The sequence below is a fragment of the Cetorhinus maximus genome, chromosome 23 (assembly GCF_964194155.1).
Source record: "Cetorhinus maximus chromosome 23, sCetMax3.hap1.1, whole genome shotgun sequence".
Classification (NCBI taxonomy): domain Eukaryota; kingdom Metazoa; phylum Chordata; class Chondrichthyes; order Lamniformes; family Cetorhinidae; genus Cetorhinus; species Cetorhinus maximus.
The window spans coordinates 54,123,154-54,149,673 of record NC_135901.1 but is presented as its reverse complement, the minus strand read 5'-3'; the positions used below and the strand labels follow the sequence as shown (position 1 = coordinate 54,149,673).

The window sequence follows — 26,520 nt, the reverse complement described above, 5'->3', positions numbered from 1 at the left end:
GGATGAATGGATAGATGGATGGACGTAAAGATGAATGGATGGATGTAAGAATGGAAGTATGGATGGTCGGATGAATTTGTGCATGGATGTATGGGTGGATAGACCCATGGATGGATGAATGGAAGGCTTCACATGTTTTTCGAAGGTTATATGGAAAATGGATGATTGCATGTTTTGATAGATGGATGAAGAGATGGATGGATGGATAGACGGATGAATCAATGGAAAGATGGTTGGAAGGATGGTTGGTGGTTGGATGGACGGATGGATGGATGCATGGATGAGTGGATTTATGGAAGTGTGGATTGATGCATGGATGGACTGATGGGTAAGTGGATGGATGGATAGTTGTGTGAATGAATGAATAAGTGGATGGTTGGATGAATCAATTTCTGATGGAAGCTTGAAAGGATGGATGGATGAATGGATGGACGGATGGACGGACGGACGGACGTCCTGTATTTCTGGATGCATGAATGGTTAAAGGTCTGGTTGCATGCATTAATGCATTATGTTTTTCATGTGTACATTGGTGAATCAATTTTTGATCGATAGATCAATGAATAGATTGAAGAATGAATGGATTGATAAATGGAAGAATGGGAGGTTGGATCACTGGATGAGTGGACGGACGGATGGATTTATGGATGGCCGGCTGGAGAGAAGGGTGAATGGATTGTTGCACGTGTTGAACGATTGATGAATGTATGGATGGGTTGATGGATGGATTGATGGGTTGTTGAATAATTGAATGGGTGGATGGCCGGGATGATGGATGAATGGACAGATGGATGGATGGAAAGGTGGATGGTTGGCTGAAACAATGGTAGGAAGGATGACGGATGAATGAATGTATGGATGGATGTATGTGTGGATGGACGCATGGATGGATGAATGGATGTTTCCACACGTTTTTGGAAGGTTGCATGGAGAATGGATTGTTGCATGTGGTGAAGAATGGATGAAGAGATGGTTGGGTTGATTGGTGGATCGATGGAATGTTTAATGTTTCGATGAATTCATTGATGGATTGAAGAATGGATAGATAGATAGACGGATGCATGAATGGAGTGATGGTTGGCTGGTTGGATGGATTGTTGGATGGATTGAAGGATGGATGTATGATAGAATGAATGAGTGGATGGATGAATGAATTGATGTCTTGTATCGCTGGATTAATGAATGGAGATATGGCTGGATGCATGCATTAAATCGTTGGTCCTTGCATGTGCACATGGATGAATCTATTCATGGATGAATGCATTGAAATATTGTTGGGTGGATGGATGGATGGATGGATGGATGGACGGATGGACGGACGGACGGACGGACGGACGGATGGACGGACGGACGGACGGAGGGACGGAGGGACGGACGGACGGACGGACGGACTTCACGAAACACATTTAATCTCTATCTCTCTGTCTGTCTCTCTCTCTCAACAGCTCAGCCTCTTGACCTCTTTTCTTTCCAAAACAGCAACTCACTCACTTAAACTGTCTCAGACACAACATAAATTATTTAACCCCGCTCTCATACAGAGGCCATTTACCTCTCTTGTCCCTTTTCCAGACAACACATGATTCATTTAAAACATTCTTTACCTGAAGAGTCATCCGTGAGGGATTTTTTAATTTTTATTTTTTTTCTCCCAGTGATAATCCTTAATCCAACTCCACCTTCAATAAACATACTACAACCAATAGAAACTCATATGTTTGGTTCTTTTATATGGGAAAGGAGGCGAATGCAATGTTAAAACTAGGAACAATCTATGCTGTGCTTCTTGATGCTGTCAGAGTGAGTTCACCCTCACAGGCAGGAAGACTGTTAATGGTGATAACATGAAACTGACGGCTGCTGTTTCATTCTCAGGTAACACAACTTCCTGTTTCTCTGCTGCTGGTTCCTAACCGCACATCTCACTTGTGAGCAGAAAATAAATCTAGTGGCCACAATCTGGTGGAAACATTTGTCAAGGCGACCTATATCTGGCCACAGAGTCAGTGCAGAGTCACACAGATCACATTGCGGTGAGATTTACAAATGGGACTGCTGTGATCTATTTCTATTTAGAGTTGCCATTCCAGGACATAACTGGATGTGTCTGTGGATCATTCACTGAACTTCCCCTGTTCTCTAAAGCTGGGAAATGACCACTTGCTCCCTTATATTTTGTGCCATTTCCTCTGTGTTACTTGTTGGCTTTATTTCTCAACTTATCTCTCTCACTGCCTCTTCCTTCTTTCCCTTTTCCCTCGCTCAGTTTTATGTTCTGTGTCAGTTCCGGCATCTCTCTCCATCTCTGCATCTCTTTCATACACATGTTCAAAATCATTAAGGGTTTGATGGCGTAAATAAAGAGAGCCCCTTTCAACTGGCACAACACTCAGCGATCAAAGTAGACAGATTCAGATTAATTCAACTGGATGGTGAGATGAGAACTGATTTTTTTAACACCGGGAGTTGTCATGAGCTGGAATGAACAACCTGAAATGGAGGTAGAAGATAATTCAACTTTGGAAAGGGGCGAAATACTTTAAAGCTTAAAAACTGCCCGATAATAGAAACATAGAATCATAGAAAAGTTATGGTGCAGAAAGAGGCCATTCAGCCCATCGTGACTGCACCAAAAATAAAAGAAACTCGCCGCTCATTGTAACCCCGCTTTCCAGCACCTGGTCCGTAGCCTTGAAGGTTACAGCACTTCAGGTGCTGGTCCAGGTACCTTTTAAATGAGTTGACCGTTTCAGCCTCAATTGCCAACTTAGGCAGTGAATTCCAGATGCCCTTCCCCTCTGGGCGAAAAGGTTTTTCCTCATGTCCCCTCTAATCCTTCTACCAATCACCTTACTTCTGTTCCACCTGTTAATTGACCGCTCAGTTAGGAGAAACTACTCTTTCCTGTGTACCCTATCTAGGCCCTTCATAATTTTGTACATCTGAATTAGGTCACCCCTTAGCCTTCTCAGTTCTAAGGAAAACAGCCCTAGCCTATCTAATCTCTCCTCATAGCTGCTATTTTCAAGCCCTGGCAACATTCTTTAAATATCCTCCAAGCTCTCTGCGAGCGGTTATGTTTTCCAGTAACGTGGTGACCAGGATTCTATGCAAAGCTGCAGCTGTAGCTTAACCAGCGTTTTATACAGTTCCATTATGACATCCTTGCTTTTCTGTTCAATACCTTGCCCAATAAAGGAAAACATACCATATGTTTCCTTGATCACCTTGACCACCTGTTCCGCCAAGTTTTGGGGAGCTGTGAACATCCACCCCAAGGTCTCGCACTTCCTCAACCTCTCAATATCTTCCTCTTTATTGAGAATTCCTTTTCCTTGTTCCCTCCCCCCTCTCAAATGCATTAGCTCACACTTTTCCAGATTGAATTCCATTTTCCACTTCGCCTACTCAACCAAACCATTAATTTCATTTTGGAGTCGACTTCTATTCTCTCCACTATCAAGTACACGGCCAATTTCTGCGTCATCTGCAAATTTCCCAGTCGTGCCTCCCACATTTAAGTTTAAGTTATTAATAAACACAACAAACAGCAAGAGCCCAGCACTGAGCTTTGTGGAAAAGCACTGGGAACCATTTCCCTTTCACGTAAACACCCATTCACCATTACACTTTGTTTCCTGACGTGAGACAAATTTGGATCCAACCTGCCACCTTCCCCTGTATCTCCTGAGATCTCACTTTCCTGGCCATTATGGGGAATATAACTAATTGGACAGACCTTTAAAAGAGCCGACACAGGCACGATAGGCTTAAGGGTTTTTACAGTGATTTTCTGCTTTTCTTACTGTTTATCTTTTTGTTTTATGTATCTTCTTGTTGCAGTATCATTTCGTTACCTCCTCCTTCTTTTATTGGGCCCAAATAAAATGTGATAATTACACAGTTTACCTGGTGGGCTAATCCTGCCGTCTGAAAGTGCCTTCACGTGTAATGCTGATAATTGTCAGGTATCTTTCAAGTGTTTATTTATAAACTTCAATTGAATGTCACTCGATCGAACTCTGATCAGAAAATCACCACCTCCTGAATCTCTGTGGCACTGAATTTTGCCCTGGGGAAATTTTGCTATTTGACCATTTCAGTCACAATGAAAATCAAGCACAAGATTGAAAATTTGAGCTGTCAAATTCGCCCCGTGTGCCTCTGTCCAACTCCAAAACTGCAGGAAAAGCTGTGAAGGAACAGATCCGTTTCTGTTCCTCTGACAGGTGCGTCAGTGTCAGCTCAGATATCAGAAACTTCTGCAGTCTCCACGTCCTCATTTCCTCCCCCTTGGGTATAGCCATTCTTTGTGAGCAGGAGTCAGTCACACGGGGCATTGTCATGATATCTCCATGATTTTCTTATCACACAATTCCCTCCCCCACTCATCATTGCATAGGAGCCTGCACTATGCCCAAAACACCATTGTTTCCTTCCAGTTAGCTTTACAATTACCTTCGGATGTTCTTTGCTCATCTACCTCGCTCAATGCAAGAGTACAAGCGGTAAAAACGGCCTCTGTCATTCATACATTGCAGGCGGCCTCTGTGATCATTATTATACCAGGCTCCAATCTGCCCGGGCCATGTAATCGCCACTTGTTTCATAAATCTAAATGGAAGAGTTTTTTTTTTAGTGAACGCGCACGTCAAACGTGTGATTGTGTCGCAGGAATCCCTGGCTGGCTGGATAGGGACACTGTGCCGAATTGTTCTGTCTGCTATATTCCCTCACCGCTTCTGAGTTCAAGAAAATATTGGGCAAAAGAACGTAAAATCAATTAAATTTGAATTTATACTGACTCCTGGAGAATCCATCCAGGTTATGGGGTCCAGTCTCTTTTTTTTATTCATTCACTGCATGCGGGCTTCGCTGGCTGGGCCAGCATTTATTGCCCATCCCATATTTCCCTTGAGAAGGTGGTGGTGAGCTGCCTTCTTGAACCACTGCAGTCCATATGTTGTCGGTACACCCACAGTGTTGTTAGGGAGAGAGTCCTAGGATTTTAACTGAAGGGAGACTGGAACCCAAATATTTTGACCCAGGAGTGAGAGTGCTGCCAAGTATTCAATACGGACATGATCTGTTCACAGTTCCCATCGCAAACCTTATTCCATTCAGAGTTCAATGGTCCTTGATTCTGTTATTCGGCAAACCATTTGCAACGTTTTCGGAATCGCACGCACTAATGTATGACACCCTAACTTCGGTTTTGGCGCACTAGAGACCGATGGTGCTCTCAGCACGCTGGATTCAGTGATGTGTTCAGTAATACACTGCAACCTGCGGCTGATAGTATTGGATCGAATTCTGTTCTCGTTACACTAAAATTCAACAATGCCTTTGCTGTAATCACACTGGACCCTGAGTCCATTCTTAGTGCATTGCCTCCTATTTCGGTAATTATTACACTCCACTCCCGCCACTGTTCCAGCCAGAAAATAACCTGCTTCTCGATCCAATTTAATATACGCCTATAATGATGGGAACATTGTTCCCGTCTACTTTCAACAGTAACATGTTCCTAACATTCATAAATTTGACAGTCCTCACTTAGTGATACACTGGCACCTATTTCGGATATCATTGTGCAAAGTATTGTATCCATTATCATTAAACAAAGACTTGTTTCTTCTATCTTTACACTAGGACCTGTCTCTGCTATTAATGCAGTAGTACATATCTTTGTTTATATTACACCGGGTCCTGTCTCTGTTATTACCGCACTAGATTATCTCTGGTTCTATTAGAACAGGCCCTACCTTTGTTAATACTGCACTAGCCCATATTTCTATTTGTAATACATCGACCCTGCATCTGTTTATGCTACAAAGGGCCTGAGTCATTACATGGAATATACAGCATAGGAGCAGAGTATGCAGTGCGAAAAGGATTAGTGCAGTTGTAATGGAAAGAGTGGAAGTAACACTCAAAGGTTGCAGAAACATAAGAGTGAAAATTCCCTGGAGATCAAGGAATGTTTCAACCCTTTCCCTCCTTCGGAGTAATAAATCATAGATTTACAGTTGTATTAACCTCACAACAAGTACAGTTTCAATTTGTCCATGTTGCTTCCACAAATGATCACAGACTCATGGTATAGATAGGAACTTCTGTGATATGCTGATGTGATCATTTTCCATTAAGCTGCCCTTATTCTCGAGGCGATACAATTCCACCTGATCACCTGAGACAGATAAGTCTAGCTGGGAAATGACATAGACTTTAAATCACTTTATAAACAAGAGCACACAGCAGAATGGCTATTAATAAATAGTTACAATATTAAAGATCTTCAGTTGAAATACATGAATTGTTCTTTTGGGGGTGTTAACACATTCACTGAAGTTGCAGAAAGACGGTGAGGTGTGGGTGTGAGAGCGAGAGAGAGAGAGAGAGACGGACAGACAAACAGACGGACAGTGAGTTATGCGCTGCATCAGATATAGAGGCGAGCGAGAGATTGGGAATTGGCACCTTCATCTTAGTAATGAAATGGCCAGGATGCCATGACTTTCTACACAATGGTACAGAGTAGAAAATGTGACAAATATTGTTTTTTTCTGCATTAAAATATTGGCAGCCACAATTTGAATTGGAGAACATGAAATGCCAAAAAAAATGGTGAAAGTAAATTATTTATCTTTGAGGAATTACATTACAAGTGTGAAGAATGATTCTCTTCATGAAAACAGACAGAACAGATGGTATCTGATACATGATACTGCCGACTATAATGAAACTGAATATCAAACGCTGCGTTGAATTGGCCGCCGATCTCATGCCGCCCATTTTTGGCCAAGGTCAGGGACCATTTTCTAGCTCATTACCTTCATTTATATTATCTCTCTATTTCACATAGACACAGCCTGGCGCAGTAATAACTGTGACTGGAACTAGCTTAATTTAAGCTAAGGCATGGTCTTCTGAAGTAGTAATAGAGATCGGGACTAGTGCAATATAAACGGAAAAGGGGTCTAGTTTAGCATTAAAAAGGCAGGGTCGAGTGCAATAATAACTGCGACTGCATCTTCTGTAGCCTGTGAGACATGGTCTGGTAGAGTATAAACAGAGATAGGGCTAATGTGATATAAGCAGAGACATGGAGTAGTGCTGCAACAACTAAAACAAAGCTTAATGCTGTATATAGGGACCATTAGTCCAGCGCAGTAAGAAATGGGACTTTGCCGTATGTAATACAAAAAGAGACATGGTATAGTTCCAGAACAACTGAGATGGGGCCAAACACTGATATAACTGAGGCAGGAACTGGTGTAATATTATGATAGGATCCATTTGGATATAAACCGAGACAGGGTCAGGTGCAGTAATACTGAGACAGGGCGGAGTGCACAAATTATTGCTACAACATCTTCAATAATATAAAAGGAAACTGGGTCAAGTTCAATAATTACTGAGACAAGGTCCAGCGTATTAGTAATTGGCCTTGTGTAATATAATCACAGGCATGGTCTGCACTGCATACAAAAAGACAGGGTTTATTTCAGTATAAACACATGCAAGGAAACGTCCAGCGGAATGTCAGCAGAGACATGACCTAGTTTGACATGAACAGAGAGATGATCTAGTGTAACGTAAACAGAAATGTGATCTCGTGGAATATAAAGTGAGGCAGTGCTGGATGCAGGAATAGATGAGGCAGTAGCGTGTGTAATTTGAACAGAGACATGGACTGACGAAGTAATAAAGGAGACAGGATCTAGTGTAAGGAAGCTGACACAGGTTCTAGTGCAGTTTTACTTGATAAAGGACCTTGTGCAATATAAATTAAAATAAGGCCTAGTGCGATCACTCCCAGCCAAGTACCTAGATTAATATCAATAGAAACATGGACAAGTGCAGCAATGAGAGAGACATGGTATAGTACAATAGTAACAGAGAAAGGAGATTGTGTGATATAAACAGAGAAATTTATATGCGCAGCATTAACTGTGAAATTGTCAAGTTTAGTATAAACGTGGCAGAGTAAAAACTGAGACACAGCCTCGTGTGATGCAATCATGAGCATGTTCAGCTTTGGTATTAAAAGAGACAGGACCTAGTTCAGTAACAATTGAGACATGACCTAATGTCATGTTAGCCGAGAGATGATTCAGTGCAGTCATAACTGAGAGAAGGTTTGATATTATACAAAGAGGGCCCGGATCAGGTATATCAACAACAGAGATTGGGCTGAATAAGGAAACAAATAGACATGATCTGCTGTAAAATGATCAGAAATATGACCCTGTGATATGATCAGAGACAGAGTCTAGTTTAATTTGAACAGAGATAAAGCCAATTGCGGTAACAATTGACACAATGACTGTTTAATATAAAGCAACCTCGGCTTCACTGCCATCTGCTGGACACACGTTGCTATAGTCAATGCCGTGTAAATGCCAATTTCAGTTCATGCTTGTGATATAAATCATTGAATCATGGAATGCTTGCAGCACAGAAGGAGGCTTGTAAAGCTTAGGAGATTTTGAGATATAAAACCATTTTAGTTAATATATCTACGTTCCGAATTCTTGATTTATATTAATGGATTATTTAATTGTGCCTGACCTAAAAAGTTCCCAATAAGTGGTATTTATAGATTAAGTAAAATTTATGAAGCAATATTTTCAGGAAGAGAGTTCCAAAGACTCACGACCTAGAGCGAGAAAGAAAAATCGCCTCATCTACGTTTTAAATGAGCAGCGCCTTATGTTTAAACAGTGATCCCTAGTTCCAGATTCTCCCATAAGAAGAAACATCCTCTGCACACCCTCGCTGTCAAGGACCCCCAGGATCTTACATGTTTCAACCAAGTCGCCTGTAACTCTTCTAAACTCCAGCCTAGCCTGTCTAATCTTTCCTCATAAAACAATCCGCCCATTCCAGGTATGAGTCTGGCAAACCTTCTCTGAACTGATTCTAAAGCATTTCCATCCTTCCACAAATAAGGTGACCAAAACTGCACACAGTACTCCAGATGTGGTCTCACTAGTGCTTTGTGTAACCGAAGCATAGCATACCTACTTTTTAATTCAATTTCCCTTTCAATAAATGATAACTGTCTATTTACTAATTACTGGCTGTACCTGCATACTAGCCTTTTGTGATTCACACACTAAGACATCCAGCTCACTCAATCTCAGAGCTCTGCAATCTCTCACCATTTAGATAATATGCTTCTCTTTTATTCTTCCTGCCAAAATGGACAATTTCAAATTTCTAATATTATACTCCGTTAGCCAGACCTTTGCCCACTCACTTTACCTATCTATGTCTTTTTGTAGCCTCCTTATGTCCTCTTCACAATTTACTTTCCTACCTATCTTTGTGTCATCAGCAAATTTGGAAACCATCCCTTCCTTCCCTTCATGCAACTTATTTATATAAATTGTAAACAGTTGAGGTCCTAGCATTGAGTCCTTTGGCACACTACTCGTTACACCTTGCCAACCTGAAAATTCCATTTATTCCTGTTAGCCAGCCAACCTTCCATCCATACTAATATGTTACCCTATATACCATGGGCTTTTGTCTTTCGTAATAATCTTTGATGTGGCACTTTATCCAATGCCTTCTGCCAAACTTACTACAGTATATCCATCGGTTCCCATTTATCCACAGGCCATGTTACTTGCTCAAAATCATGCTGGCTCTCCCTGATTACCTTGAACTTATCAAAGTTAACTGATACAGCTTTTCTTCATAGTAGCTTCTAACTTTTTCCCCATAACAGATGTCAAGCTAACTGGCCTGCAGTTTCCCACTTTCTGTCTCCTTCCCTTTTCTATCCCAAACTAAAGGGACCTCCGCTGAATCTAGTGAGCTTGGAAAAACATTAAACCAATGCATCAGCTATCTCACTAGCCACCTCTTTTCAGACCCCAAGTTGAAGTCCGCCAGGACCCGGGCAGTTGTCAGCCCACAGCTCGAACTATTTACTCAGTACCACTTCTCTGGTGATTGTAATTTTCCTGAGTTCCTCCCTACCTTCCATTTCCTGACTTACAGCTGCCTCTGGAATGTTAATTGTATCCTCTATAGTAACGACTGATGCAAAGTACCTGTTCGATTCATCTGCCATTTCCGTGGTTTCCATTATCAATTCTTCAGACTCACTTTCTCTGCTGCGAACGCTCACTTTGATAACTCGTTTCTTTACAAAAAGTATTCATGGAAGCTATTACTATCTGTTTTCATATTTGTGGCAAGCTTTCTTTCTTATTCTATTTTATTTCCCCCCTTATTAAACTTTTAGTCATCTGAAGCTGTTCCTTCTCTTCTGCTCAATCTACTGGCATTCCACCTATCATTGCACAATCATATATTTGTTTTATTTACGTTTGGTACTCTCGTTCACCTTTATAGTTAACCACGGATGGTGTGTCGTCCCCTGGACTTATGTTTTTACTCGCTGGAATGTACCTATCCTGTGTAACTTGATATATCCCCTGAAATGTTTACCATTACTTCTCTATTGACCTATCCCTTAACCTAATTTTCCAATTCACTTTAGTCAGTTCAGATTTCAAGCCCTCATAATTGCCCTCATTCAGCCTTAAAAACACAGTCTCGGACCCAGTCCTCTCTCCCTCAAACAGAATGTAAAATTCAATCATACGATGGTCACTGCTACCGAGGGGCACCTTCGCCATGAGGTCATTAATTAAACCTATCTCGATGCACAATACCAGGTCTGGTATAGCCTGCTCTCTAGTTGGCTCGAAAATTAAGAAACAATCCCGGAAGCATTCTATCAGCTCCTCATCTGGGCTACCTTTACCCATCTGCCTTTTCCCGTCCATACGTAGTTTAAAATCTCCCATGATTATGGTCGTGCCTTTCCAACAAGTTCCCATTATTTCTTCCTTCATGCTACCGTGTGGTTACTATTAGGAGGCCTGCACATGACTCCTAAAAGCGATTTCTTTACTTTCCCATTTTTCATCTCTATCCAAACTGTTTGCACATCCTGGTTTCGTGAGTTTGGGTCATCCCTCTCTATTCTGCTAAACCATCATTAACTAGCAGAGCCAGCCCTCCACCATTTCTTCTCTTCATGTCCTTCCAAAATGCCTTTTGATATTCAAGTCCCAATCCATGTCCTCCTGCAGCCATGTCTGCAATAGCTATCAAATAATACTTCTTTATTTATAGATGTGCTCTTATTTGAAATTAATCAAAATTAACCTCTTTCATTGGCTTGGGGTGAGGCTCATTTGCTGTCACCCCATCTCTGTACCTAAATCCACGCACATTGAAGACAAACCTGCATCTTTTATTCCCTGGGCCCCCGGATGTATATTCAACTGTGAGCAATTAACACACCCCTGTGAATACAGAGCTATTGCAAACAATGTTACATCTTTTTATCAACAATACAATTTATCGTATATAGCCACGTCAACACTTGTTTTAGCACCATACCAGAGATACGATACATTAATAGTAAATGTTAATAACACTTCCTACAGTTATGTCAAGAGAAAGGCTGCCCTCTAATGCAAATCTTCAGCTCTACGGATATGGTTCATCAATTGAACCAAGTCATAGATCGTTTAGTTTTAAGATGAGGTGTCATGTTAAATTAAAGCTGCTGAATTCACCTTTTTTGTTTATCGCTTTAAAACTGACAAAGAATCCCTCAATTGCACAATTCAAATAAAACAAATATAATTCATCGAACCTAGGCTTCTCGGTACCTTAAAGTAATTAAGGCAATAACACCAGTTCCTGCTCCTAGCCTAAAACCCATATAGCCTCAGTAGCATAAACTCAATCTGAGCTATAAAGATAACAGAAATATTATTTCATATCAACATAAAACCCTGTAATCGTAGTTTTATCACTACTTAAAGGCCATTCCGTTCGTTTTTAATGTTCTTGTACTGTGACGGAATAGTTCATCTCCTGCCACCCCCTGTCTGCTCCCCGTAGGCCAGATGTTTCCCTCCTTTTCATATAATTATCCAAATCCATTTTGAATACATCGTTTGTCACGACCTCCACCACATCCTCAGGCAGTCAATTCAAGGTCCTATCCACTCCCTACATGAGCAAAAGTGTTTCCTTGTGTCGCTAATGCTTATTTTCCTAATTACCTTAAATCTGGTTCTCCATTCTTCCACCAATTGGACCGTTTTCTACTTTCTACTCTGTCCAGACACATCAAGATTTTGAATACATCTATAAATTCTGCCTCAACCTTTTCTTCTCTATGGAAAACAGTCACAATTCCTCTAAGCTACCAGTTTAACTGAAGGTCCCCATCCCTGGAACCATTCTCGTGAATCTTTCCTATTCTCTCACTGATACGTTCACACTTTTCCTAAAGTGTGGTGCCCAGAACTGGACGCAAATGTTCATGTTGAGACTTTAACAGTGTTCGAAAAACTCTTTGATTTTCAACTCTGTGCCCCAATTTATAAAGCCTCATATACCATATGCTTTATTAACCAGCCTGTCAGCACTAACAACAGAGACAGGGCATCGTGTTATATAAACAGAACATGGACTTGTGCAGCATTAACTGTTACTTCCTCTAGCTTAATATAAACATGGCAGGGTCAACTCAAGTAATAACTGAGGGAAAGCCTCGTGTAATGCAAACAGGCACATGTTCCAGTTTAGTACAAAGGGAGACATTGTACAACGCATTAACAATTGGGACATGACATTTTGTGATTAGCTGAGACATGGTTCCGTGCAGTCATAACTGAGAGTGTCTCACAGAAAAGAAAGAGGGCTTTGGTTGAGTATACTAACAGCAGAAATTGGGACGAAAACAGAAATAAGTGAGTCATAGCCTCCTCTAATATAATCAATGACATGTTCTAGTGTTATTTAAACAGGCACGGGGTCTAGTTTGATATGAATGGAGACAGGGCCAATGCAGCAACCATTGAGAAATGCCTGCCTCACGCAATTTGAACAATCGGTTTCGGTTCCATCTGCTGGATAAACCTTGCTATTGCAGATGCTGTGGAAATACTGATTTAATTTACTGTTTCAGACATCAATCATAGAATTGAAGAATTCTTACTGAAAAGTAAGAGGTCATTTGTCTGGCCCGTGCTAACCCTCTAAAGGAGCAATTGACCTAGTTCCACTCTTTTCCCCCTAGTCCAGCATTTTTCCCTTTTCCGAAAATGATGCAATTTATTTTTGAAAGCATCAATTGTATCTGCCTCCACCACACACTCAGCCTGTCCACTCCAAATCCTAACCACTCACTGCGCGAAAAAAGTTTATTTTTAAATGTCGCCATTGTTTCTTTTCCTGATTATCTTAAATCTGTGCCCTCTTGTTCTCGAACATTTCACCATTGGGAACACATTCTCCCTGCCTACTCTGTCCGGACCGTCATGATTCAGGACAACTTTAACAAATCTCCTTTCAAATAGGGAATGGCAAGAGAAGAGAACGCTAATATGTTTGTGTTGTGGATACAAAAGAATTGCATAGGTGGTGTGTGAAAATGAGATCCAGTGAGGACATCACAACTGATGCTAGGCGGTCTGTAATTGCGGTAAATATGTACTTCTGTTTCATCTTCTATGAAAGAGGGAACAGTTATCATATACCTTTGATCCGCAAATGAGACCATTGGACTTTCAGTGGTAAATTGCTACATTTATCACATTATTAGCAGCATGTTTGATGAAGAGCAGTGGAAATTCAGCTGAGTCAATCCACGGCCCAGATACGATGCATCCGAGGATTTTTATGGAAATAAGCTAGAAACTAGCAGGTTCTCAGTCATAAAGCTATGAAAAATGATTGAATTCCGCAAAGACGCCTGGCGAGCAGATAAAATAAATGCATCGTTTATTGTACTCTGGTAAAATGTTCGCAAAAGTGAGTCAGGAAACTACAGACCATGAGTTACCCCTCGTAAACCCATATGAACGGAAAGTTTATGGGGCATGTGGAGAGAAGGAGAACCTTTCATTGTAGCCAGTAAGCGCCCATGAAGGAAAGGACTTGCTTATCTAGCTGACTGGTCACTTTGAACGTGAGCAAACCGAGCTTCATAGGGGCAAGCGAGAAAGTGGATGTGATGCATTTGGATTCCTGTCGGCTTTCTAAACAGTTCCTCTGGAGAGGATGGGATTCTGGAAGAAATATCGCCACAATAAGAGGGGGAAATGCAAGGGAATCGGAATTAGTCGATTGATAGATTCCAGATTGTAATGATACACGGATTGTATTCGGACAGGAGGAATATTAACGGTGAGATCCCACATTGTTCTGTTTCATTCCGCATTAGTTTAAGATGATAATAAATGAAGCCAGAAGATCAATGCTAACAACTGTAGTGGGGGGGGGAAAGGCTAACAAAGATCATAGGTGCACATCTGATCAGGGGAAGCTATGGACGGATTTAAATGCTTGAGAAATAAGCAGAAAGGCAATGGATAGCATTGCTCGGAGAGGAATTCAAAATTTGTCACATGCAGATAAGGAATGAGGGAAGGAAATATCACATATGGAAAAAAATAACCTGTATGGAAAAAGAAAAAAAAACTTTGGTTTCTGACTGACAAGAAAAGCAAATGAGGCCCTGGGACGGACACAGATTCCCGCTCTCTACGCTTCCTGACGCCTTCCCCGGCATAGTGCCAGCCTTGCCTGCTTCCAGCCTGCCTCTAATGGACCTGGAAAGTTCAGGTTAATATTCCACTGGGTGTTCGATCTATGGAGCAGACTCTCGAAAGCAGGGAAGCCGTTAACATTGATTCTTACAGGAACACAAGAATAGGAGCAGGAGTAGGCGGAATGGCCCGTCGAGCTACTCTGTCATTCAGAACTTGGGCTTCAACTCCATGTTTCCGCCCTTTGCCCATATCCCTTAAGTACCCGAGACACTGTAACTCTGCCTATCCCGATCTAAAGCGGATGGAGAATCCAGAGCTCTCTGGGGTAGAGAATTCCAAAGGTTCACAACCCTTTGAGTGAAGTAATTTCTCCTCATCTCAGACCAAAATGTTCGGCCCCTTATTCTGAGACCGTTCCCCGTGTTTTAGATTCTCTGACCAGGCTGTAAAGATGTGAAAATAAATTCTCTCCCATATATTGTTTGTGTTTGAAATGTATAATTTCCCCCCTAGGACCAAGAATATGAGAAATGGAGAACATTGTCTTCGAGACATAAGTGGTAAAAAAGCTCTAACAAGATCCAATGTGTCGGGTTGAACATTGACAATGTATTGCAGAGGAATTACAGAGCAGAGCAAAGTTTAACTACTCCCATTCTGAAAGAGATTAGAGTCTGATAACTGTATCAAATGTGCACATTGCACTCTGAAATAACTCCCAACAACCAGCTCCAGCCGATACCTCCAATGGGGAATGATGAGAGAGTTCATGTACAGGGTCAGGTGGTAAAAGAGTGAAAGCTGCTGCAAACTTCAATCCCACACAGTATTGTTCCATATTCACAATTCGTCAATATGTTTTCAAATGCAGCCATGCAGTAACTGAACTTCTCTGAGGCTGGCAAACAGCATCGCCTGTAGTGGCGGTGAGGTGCCAGCAGAGGGTGGGGTTGTATCACTTTAATCACAAGACAATGAAACGGGTTTGAGTCGAGGCTTTGACCCTTTTAATTCATTCATGCGGTATTCTTTGCCACTGAATAAATTCATTTATCTAAAATTCTTCAGCTGGAATACTTGCATCATTTATCATAAATGCATTGTCAGCATCCTGGAGGTTACCATTGACCAGAAACTAAACTGGGCTAGCCATATAAATACTGTGGCCACAAGTGCAGGTCAGAGAGGCTGGGAATTGTGCGATGAGTAACTCACCTCCTAACTCCCCAAAGCCTGTCCACCATCTAAAGGCACAAGTCAGGATTCTGATGGAGTCCTCTCCCCTTGCCTGGATTTGTGCAGCTCCTAAAAACAAACTCAAGAAGCTTGACACCAAAGCATCCCACTTGATTGGCACCCCATCCACAAACATTCACTCCCTCCACCACCGACGCACAGTGACAGCAGTGTGCACCATCTACAAGATGCACTGCAGGAATTCACCAAGTCTCCTTCGACAGCACCTTCCAAACCCATGACCACTACCATCTAGAAAGACAAGGGCAGCAGGCACATGGGAGCACCACCATCTGGAAGTACCCCTCCAAGTCACTCACCATCCTGACTTGGAAATATATTGCCGTTCCTTCACATGCTTCCTCCATTTTCCCGCTTTATTTGAAATGAATATTCATAAATCCATTTGTGTGGGAACTTACCGAACAACAGCAGAAATGGCAAAGTTTGGGCAAGATTTCCTTGTAGCCAAAGGGCACATAGCAGAACCATGTCAGTGATATAAGTAGACGCAGGAAGAGAGGGAGTCTAAGCTGTCTTAAACCATTAAACCTTCAGTTGGAAGCTAATTTCGTTCAAAACGTATGCTATAGAAACACCCTAGTGGTTCAGATTCGGTGCTTTCACCGCCTGGGTTCCATTCCCTGTCTCAATGTTGTGCAAAATGTCGTAACTAGGACCCAATTTATGGTTAGGAAAGAGTCATATTAAACTTGAAACCTTCACTCTGTTTCTCCCTTCACATTTGCTGTCAGACCTGCTGAGAACTTCCAACACTTTCTGTTTTTATTATAACATGAATTACTGTCTTTATCATACACATGAACACAAGAAATAGGAGCAGGAGTAGACCACATGGCTTATCGAGCTTGTTCCATCATTCAATTCAATCATGACTGATCTTGGGCTTCAACTCCATTATCCTGCCCGTTCCCCATATCCCTTAATTCCCCGAGAGAGCAAAAACCTGTCCATCCCAGCCTTAAATGTATTCAATGATGGAGCATCCACAACCCTCTGGGTAGAGAATTCAAAGATCCACAACCCTTTGGGTGAAGTAATTTCTCCTCGTTTCAGCCCTAAATTATTGGCCCTTTACCCCGTGACAATGCCCCAGTGTTTTAGACTCCCTGACCAGTGGAAACGATCTCTGTGTCCATCCTATCAAGCACCCTCAGAATTTTGTAGGTTTCATTCTTCTGAACTCCAGAGAATAGAAGCTCAATTTATTCAGCCTCACATCATAGGACAACCACTTCATCCCAGAGACCAATTTAGTGAACATTCTCTGTACCGTCTCCACTGCCAGTATATGGAGATGAAAACAGCACACGGGATTCTAGATGCCGTCTCACCAAAACAGACTTCTTTATTCATTACCATCCCCTTGCCATCGGCCTTCCTAATTGTTTGCTGCACCTGCATGCTCACTTTCTCCGTTGCTTGCACAAGTCTCTTTGAACTTACAAATTTCAAAAACATTCTGCTGTTCTAATTTTTACAACCAAGCAAAGATATTCACACACCTGTCTATACTATTTCCTCTTCTGCCATATTGTTGCCCATTCACATAACCTTCTGATATCCTTTTACAGTGCTCTCTTCCAAGGTGACCTTGCCACCAAATTTCATACATCTTAGTTACAAGCCGCAGTGAGAATTGAACTCACGACCCCTGGTTTACTAGACCAGTGCTCTAACCACTGAGCTATAGAGCCACTTGCTATACCGTAATCATAGTAATTATCCTAGTGGATCGAGGAATAGGACAACGTTCTGCATCGATGATATTTGATAAACCTGGAAATGTCTGAGATGGAGAACGGATAATTAAAAGATGCGACATGAAAACGGCATAATTTGATGTGCTTTCAGTGATGAAAGTCTGCCGTGGTGATGGGACAGATTTTACTGCTGCCTGTTTACACTGACCCAAATATCACTCCTGATATCAATCACAACTGCTCTTTGAAAGCAGCGCGCCAGGCTGAATGGCCTCTTTCTTTGCTGGAACTGTCTATATTTTTATGTCTCCCAGCATCATTTCTCAGTCTTTCCAACATTTTATTACACGCTTGGGGGAATGTACTTTCTTACATTCTCGCTTTTGAAGTCAAGACACTGAGCAATTTCAATTCTTTTCATTAATTCCAGCACATGATTTGGAACCAGACAAGTTGAACGACACTTTATTGGTGCGAATCCTTCACTGCAGCTCACCCCTTAAAAACAGTGGCTGTCATTGCCCGAAGATGTCATTTATGATAAAATTCTGTAAGAGAAACTTATCTCTGGTGAAAGTATCTGAAAAAGGGCAAATGTGGCCCAGATAAAGCACGTTGCAAGAGTTATAGACAGCTTTCCTCGTGATTTCGAGGTGAGGATTCAGCCCTTTCACCGCCGTGGCCCGGACTCGATTCCCGGCCAGGCAATGAAGGTTTATTGATCTGGTACAAACTGTTAAAACAGGCCTGATTTACTTATCGATTGAAAACCGAAACGCTCAACACCTCCGCCCGAATCAGTCGAGCGAGAGTTGAAGTTTCACATCAGAGCTGCAAATGTCACACGTGGAACAGCTTCGAGAAGAAATACAGTTCCTCATGTCCGAGGGGTATCAGTTTGGAGTATTTGTATTTACAAATTCATTCTCTCGATGTGTCCATTGCCTTAACCACTCGACCACAAGGACTTGGGGGTCTGTTTAAATGTTGCTCAGTGAAAATTTCAATCGTCCTCTGCTTTGTAACATACGGACACTTAATAACTGAACAGTTTCCACTCAAATATACAGAAAGAAAATTCCTCCTGAACCTTTTAAACCTGTTTTTCTTTTCTCTCTACGATTTTAATATGAAGCCACAAAACTAAGGTGAATAAAGTGTGGATCGGTAAAAAATGAGGAACTGAAGCACATTGGCACACACAGGAACACACACACACACATATAAACCGAGAGCGACAGAGGGCTAAGGAGAGACAAACACTCAGAAAGAAAGGATGTCACCAAACCGGCTCAGTTTTGTTCCATTTCCATATGCAGATTTTGCAAATCTTTGCAGATGAAAGCGCGGGAGTTTTTGTTTGATTCCATTTATCCGATAAGTAATTCTGTTGGCACCTGGTTAAAATCGTGAATAATCAGAACCGCAGTCAGCAAACCAACATTGGGGAAACCCCGATGGATGTCAGAAACATCGCCCTCAACATTCGTCCGTGACTAACAGCACTTCCTGAGGGAAAGCATGTTCATATCAAATCAGAGATGACTATGAAGTAAGTCTTTCGGCCCGTCGTGTCTGTGCTGGCTCTCAGGAAGAGCAACTAAACCAATTCCACATACACGCCTTTCTCCCACAGCAATTTCTACTTACATTGTCTCTCCTCGTTCACCTTGTCAAAATAAAGGACCACAACCCGCCCCAACCCCCACCCCCCGTATTAAACTGGACTTGTCTCTTGCTCACCCAAATGGAATTACTAATGTGCCCGAAAGTGGGAAGCAACTGAAAATTTGGGAGCGGTGGGATTCGGACCCACTCCTCCAGAGACTGGAACTTAAATCCAGCTCTCCTGTTTGTAGAGCAAATGGAATTAGATTGTAGATATCAGCTCAGAAATAATAATGACCTGCTTGATCAGGGTAAAGTTCTTTTGTAATTCGATATGAAATCAATTGCATAAATAAATAATATTTGTATCAAAAACTGTATAAGGAATCCTAGTCCAACTCTTCATGTCGTTGGGTCAGGGAAACTTTGTTAACGAAGGCAAACTGTGCATGGATTCTGCAGAAACTTCTTCAAGCGAGAAATGAACAATGGTTGAAAGGGGGAAAACTCAGGTTTAAGGAAAGAGAGAAGGAATTTGAGACGAATTGGTCAGCTCTTTATAAATAGCTGGCATAGATCCGATGGGGTGAATGGCTTCACGTTGTAGTAAAAACAGAAAATGCTGGAAAAACTCAACAGGTCTGACAACATCTGTGGAGAGAGAAGCAGAGTTAATGCTTCGAGTCGGCCTGAATCTGAAGAAGAGACATACGGACTCGGAATGTTAACTCAGCTTCTCTCTCCACAGATGTTGCCAAGCCTGATGAGTTTTTCCCAGCACTTTCTGTTTTTATTTCAGATTTCCAGCATCTACAATATTTTGCTTCCATCTTAGGTCCTCTTACTGAGCTGTGCCATTTGATGATGACATTGTTGATCAGTCTGTCTCCAGCATTCCTAATGAGAACAGCCGAATTCCATTTCTTCAAAACAAAGACCCAAAGTGCTGCTGCATGACGTCACCGCTTAACATCCCAGACAGCTCCATTGGGATCTTTACAGCCAGGGTTTGTGCAGGGCAGTGGGAGTCATGATCATTTCACATGTGGCAGAGCAACGGTTTGAAACTGGGGAAAAACATTTTCCAAGCTTGTTCAGTTAAGTGTGAGTGAATGTTCAATAATTTACATTTGTTGTTAATAATGAACACAAGGGTTCCAATCCTGCCGTCTAAGGACATATCATTTAAAAAGGAGAAAACACGTACAAACATGTCCGTATTTTCTTATTCAGTGGTCAGCATTGGCGCAGTGGTATTGTCGCTGGGCTAGGAATCCAGGGATAAAAGCAAAATAATATAGATGCTGGAAATCTGAACAAAAAAAACACAAAACGCTGGAAAAAATTTCAGCATATCTGGCCGCATCTCTGGAGAAAGGAACAGAGTTAATATTTCGATTCCATATAACTCTTCAGAGTTCTTTAAAAGCAGCACACAGGGCCGAATGGCCTCTTTCTTTGCTTCTCTATAATTTGATATTTCCCAACAACACTTCTTTCACACTCATTCTGCCACTTTATAATCCACTCTTGCGAGTGGGTTCAAAGCTCAACTACGTGCACAAGACTGAAAGGAGCCTGCGACTCTAGATAATCGGCCCTGTGCACATTCCTGTAATCCGAATCTGGGAGAATCAGGAAGATGAGATCCCAGATTATCTTTACCATGTAATCTGCAAACGCATTCTTTCTAAAAATCCTTGGGTCCCTCATTCTCTGTCCCTGCTTTCCAGGGAATGCTTGGGTTCATGAACTGACTGTGTCTGCATCAAGCAGCTAATTGACCTGGGAGCTGGATGGGCAGAGGGATCTGGAGGCGAGGCAGGGACAGAAGCAGAAACAGATGCGACATGAAAGTGTTTTAAATTGAATGTGTCTCCGTTACTTTCAGTGATGAATTTCTGCCGTGTGTTCCCTTGTCAGTTTCACAGGAGCCGCAGTGATGAGGTTGGAGGGTTTTGGAAATTGACAGTTACACATGAGCAGCTTGTGGGGCTATTTCACTTCACTGTCAATTTCATGTCCCAGCTCACAGAAACCCTTGTTATCATTGACTGAAGAATTCATTCCATTGAAAATAGAAACATGGATAAATGCAGCGTCAATATCCAAAGTGAAAGCAGCTTGTCAGTTTCCCTGGTGGTCTAGTGGTCAGGATTCGGCGCTTTCACCGCAGCAACCCGGGTTCGATTCCCGGTCAGGGAATGCAAATTTATTGACCTTGTGAAATTGTCAAAATGAGTACTAATTACTTATTGATTGAAAACATTTAGCAGCTCTACCAGAATCAGTTGAAGTTTCGCCTCAGAGCTGGAAATATCACACTTGGAACAGGTCGGGAGCAAAGACAGAAGCGGAGTGAAAGAAGGACAAGAGAAGGGCCGTTTGAAAAGCTCTGACCATAGGGTTGGTGGTGCCAAGAAAAATATGGGTGGGAGAAGGGCAAATTTTGGTCCCTGCTGTTTGCATTGACAAAAATATCACTCCTGATGAATCAACCAATCACAACTACTCTTTAAAAGCAGCACATCAGCTCATCGAGGCTGAATGGCCTCTTTCTATGCTGTAACTTTCTATAATTTTATGTTTCCCAACAGCACGGGTGCTTCTTTCACAGTCATTCTGCCATTTCATAACCCACTCTAGCGAGATGTACTTTCTTACCTTGTATTCGGCTCTTTTGAAACCAAAACATGGAGCAAATTCAGCGAGTTGTCATTTATAGCATGAGATTTGTCACAAGACTAATTGAACGTCACATTAATGGTGCCAATCCTTCACTGGAGCTCACTGCGACCAAAGAACATTGTTATCATCATGTAACTTCTTGCAGTATCTCTGCTGAACAATATAAGCTTATCACAGCTCTGCTTTCTTCAGATTGAAATCCAGTGCGAAAATACGAGAAATTTCAAAGCTGAACAACGTAGACAAAACTTGAAGGAGTGTGTGACTGTGGATGATCGGCACTGTGCACGTTCCTGTAATCAGTACCTGGGAGAATCAGGAAGATCCTGGTGTCTCTTTAGCCTGTTATCTGTAAACCGGTCACGTTGTGTATTACGTTCGCACTAACTGACTGTGTGTGGTCAAACAGCTCCTGGAAGGGCGGAGAGAGCTGGAGGTGAGACAGAAAGAGATGTGACATGGAAGTGATTTGAATGAGTGGTGAAAATCCGTCGTGTGCCAGTTTCAAAGGAACAGAGGTTGGTGGTTATTTGTTTGAAAGAAGCTGCACTCAACTTGCGGCGAGCCCATGACCCTGAGATTAAGAGCCTTTGATCTACCTGTTGAACTAGCCGGGCACACATAACATATGTGTCCCATATCCCAACATTCATGGAGACAACTGTTGCTTTCCACCTGCAGCCTCAGCCTGTCCTGAATTTCAAAGTGTAGAAGGTATCGAACTACACAAGCCCCAAGGTTGCAATACATTCCTCTCAATCATCAATAACATCATTCAAACCTTCCACTTCTTAGCTGCACCTCCTTCCAAACATCGCAAACTCCTCTTGCATCTTTCATCCTGATATTTTTCTCTGTAACATTTTCATCTGAAATTGCACAACTAATGTGAATTCAGTTTGTGATGGTAAAAATGTGTTCACCTCCTCGGGAAGCTGAATCACTTTGACACACACAGAAGAACACACACAGGGATAAACACCGAGAGTTACAGAGGGCAAGGGATTGTCTCTAAGGAGAGACAAACTCCCAGAAAGCAAGCATGACACCAAGTTTTGCTCCATTTCCACTGCAGGTTTCGTTAACGAACAGAAATAGGAAAACGCCCGCTTGTTTTGTTGAATTTTATTCAATGTAGCCGATAATTAACTCTGTAGACACAGAGTTAAAACCAGGAAAAATGAGAAGCAGGAAACCCCAATGGATTTGGACTCCATCGCCTAAACCACTCGACTACGATGACTGCCCCTGTGCACAGGGTAATTTTGTTGGTATAAAATTATAGGCGGCCACAGCAGAGAAGGAGTACATTCGGCCCATTGTGTCCGTGCCAGCTCATGGAAAAGGAATTCAGCTAATTCAACAATCCCGCCTTTTCTCCACAGCCATTTATATTTTTATTGTCTTTCCTCAGTGTTATTGTTAAAGTGAAACACTGCACACACTTGCTTTAACTGTGAGCTGGCACTTTTTCGACCAATAGGGCAATTTTAGCAGCAGTGGGATTTGAAACCACGTCTCAACAAAGAATGAGACCTTAAACCATTAACAACGACTAGAGCTGCGCTACCAAGCTCATGATGCTACTCCACATCACCTTGACTGGATCTGGACTCCATCACCTGAACCACTCGGCCACGGTGACTGGTCCTATGGATAGGTTAGTATTGTTCGTATAAGCAGAGGAGGAGGAAATTCGGCCCAATTTGTCCATGTCAGTTTACGGAAGAGGAATTTAACTAATTCGGCAACCCCACATTTTCTCCACAGACATTTCTATTTTTATTGTGTCTCCTGGTTCTTCCCATTAAACACCGCAAACACCTGCTCTAACTGTGAGCTGGCACCTTTTCGACCAACAGCACAATTTTAGCAGCAGTGGGATTAGAAACCACGCCTCAATAAAGAATGAAACCTTAAACAAGCACCTAGAACAACTCAGTTGAATTACCGAGCTCAGGATGCTACTGCCCATTGTTACTGAAATAGAACAGAATCAAAGCAGCAGCAATGCGTCATAAGGCCCCACAAGCCTCCTCCGTCACTTTATAAGGTCATGGCGGATCCCCAACCTCAACACCAATTTCCCACCCGATCCCGATAGCCCTTCATTCCCTTAGAGTCCAAAAATAAGGAGAATTTTTGAATGTTTTTTCTTCCATTGATCCAGGAGTTCAATGGACACCTGGTTGAAATCAGCAATAATAAGAGGAACATTCGATAGGGTTTGAATTTACCTGCGGAGACTCCAATGGAAGTTAGAACCATCTATTTAACCACTCGGCTACGATGATTGACCAAGGATCCAGTGCTTTTCACTCATTCATCAATTACACCATTCACAGCCTCCGCTTCTCAGCTGCACCTCCGTCCAAACATTGGGATCCATTTTCCACAGGATTTGTTTCTGGATTTAATGTTTAGCTGATTTGTGACCTCATTTTGAAATCAGATTCGCTTCAATATCCAACACAGTTTGAATTGCAAACCTGACGGATAAACAATGGAAAAATGTCACTCGGTAACACAAATCCCATGGTGCTCATTTTCAGATTCACAACAGTTAACTTTTCAATAAAATAAATGAATTTTACAGTGAAAACGTTTAGAAAGTTGGTGTAACTTTTATTTGTGACTCACTCACTCGGGAATTCTGTAAATGCTGCTCGGAGGTTTAGTGACCGGGATATAATCTACCTGCGTTTTCCTGAGCCTGTGCTCGGTGTATTGGGAGGTTTGGCCCGGGTTGGAGTATCTTTTGTCCCAGGGATGGGCAGTAACCCGCTGATTGAAGCTGCAGTCGCCGCTTTCTGCTGGCAGCGGGTGATTGGAGAGTGCGGGGCCGGAATATTGCTGCTTTTTTTGCTTTTCCCTGTCTCACTCATTGTGGAGCTGAGGAAGAGAGAATTATTGATGGGTTTGTTTCAGTCCAATAACTTGATAAATTTCCAATGGGTTAGATATCGGTACATGGTAGGTCTAATTGTTTTCTCATTATATTTGAAATTAATATTCCACAAAAGCCACTTACCTGGGAGCTCACTGGTTAACAGTGGAGCCGGCAACATTTTGGGGGTCTTTCGTTTCAGCGCGAGTGACCAATGACAGCCCGGAACTGTGTGATAATCAATGCTGATGGGGAGAAAACAGTGAAGGATTCGCCCCTGAGAGGTCTCGAACCACAAACCTTTCAGTTAACAGCCGAACGCACTGACCAATTGCGCCACAGAGACTAATGCAGACTTAGACCAGTGAGTTAAATCTTCAGATTACTGCTACCGGAATAACACATTGTCTCTATCAGTTTTACTCTTCCAAAATAAATGGTGGGACGTTCATTGTGGATACATGGAAACAGTCTGATCCCACCCACTGCAGACACATCCATGTCACCGGGAACCAGCTCTCCTACAACCGGTGCCATCTCCCTTCGAGCCTTTGCGTGTCTTGACTGTTACCACGTATTCTGATTGTCCCAAAGCCGAAATTAGGTTTGAACTCCTGATGTGCAGTAACGAGAATCCTTTCAATGTCTCAAATCAGTTAATTTCACTGACAACTTCAGAGTCAATGTTCCAGCGTCTTAAAGAAGGGAAAGGTGCCTTGACTGTCTGTGGTCAGTCGGACGGTTCACCCTTCATTCTCCCCTGATTCCGGTTCCCAAAGAGTTTCTGAAGATTCACAAAGCTGGAGACTGGGTTTTCTGTTGTGATTCCTTCTCCATTTTCCCACCTGCCAACTTACAATATTTTCGAAAATCTCATCTCAATCCCCCGCCTTGCATCATGTCCAGGGATGAGGAAATTCACGAGGTCAGTAAATCTCCATTCCCTGACTGGGAATTAAACCTGGACCACAGCAGTGAAAGCACTGAATCCTGACCACTAGACCACCAAGAAAGCTGCTCACCAGCCTCACCACGTGCCTTATCTATGCTACCTTTGCCTTTATTTTTGCTTCAGACCTCTTTCACCAGAGACACGTTTCATAAGAACATTAGAAATAGGAGCAGGAATCGGCCATTCGGCCCCTCTAGCCTGCCCCGCTGTGCAATAAGATCGTGGCTAATCTGCCCCAGGCCTCAGCTCTTCTTTAATGCCAGCTCCTCATAGCCATCAATCCCCGATATTTCAAAAATCTATCTAACTCCTCTTTAAATACTCTCAGTGAGCTACCCTCCACAACTCTCTTGGGAGAGAATTCTAGGCATTCACTACCCTCTGGGAGTAGAAATTCCTTCGCATCTCAGTTTCAAATGAGTGCCCCCTTATTCTGTAACTATGTCCCCTAGTTCGAGGTTCCCCCATTAGTGGAAACATCTTCTCAACATCTACCTTGTCAACACCCTCAGAATCCTGTGCGTTTCAATCAAGTATCCCCTCACCATTCTAAACTCTCACGTATAAAGGCTTCACCTGCTTCACCGTTCTTGATCAGTCAGCCCCTTCATCCCAGAAATCAGCCTAGTGAATCGCTTTTAAACTGCCTGCAATGCCAATATATGCTACCTTAAATATGGGGACCAAAACTGTACACAGAACTCCAGGTGCGGCCTCCCCAACACCCTCTACAGTTATAAGAAAACTTCCCTATTTTTAAACTCCAATCACTAGCAATGCAGGCCAAAATTCCATTTGCCTTCTTAATTACTTAAGATTGGCGGG

General features: G+C 42.3%; 1 protein-coding gene and 2 non-coding genes across 3 annotated transcripts in view; 1 reads left to right on the top strand and 2 right to left on the bottom strand.

Moving 5' to 3' along the window:
* LOC144698562 (uncharacterized) overlaps positions 1–26,520 on the bottom strand; it is a 1,040,782-nt gene that overhangs the window by 544,951 nt on the left and 469,311 nt on the right. The gene's annotated exons all lie outside the window — the stretch shown is intronic.
* Positions 17,482–17,554, bottom strand: trnat-agu (transfer RNA threonine (anticodon AGU)). The gene has a single exon. It is a non-coding gene; the product is annotated as a tRNA-Thr (tRNA).
* trnae-uuc (transfer RNA glutamic acid (anticodon UUC)) lies at positions 21,302–21,373 on the top strand. Its single transcript has one exon. It is a non-coding gene; the product is annotated as a tRNA-Glu (tRNA).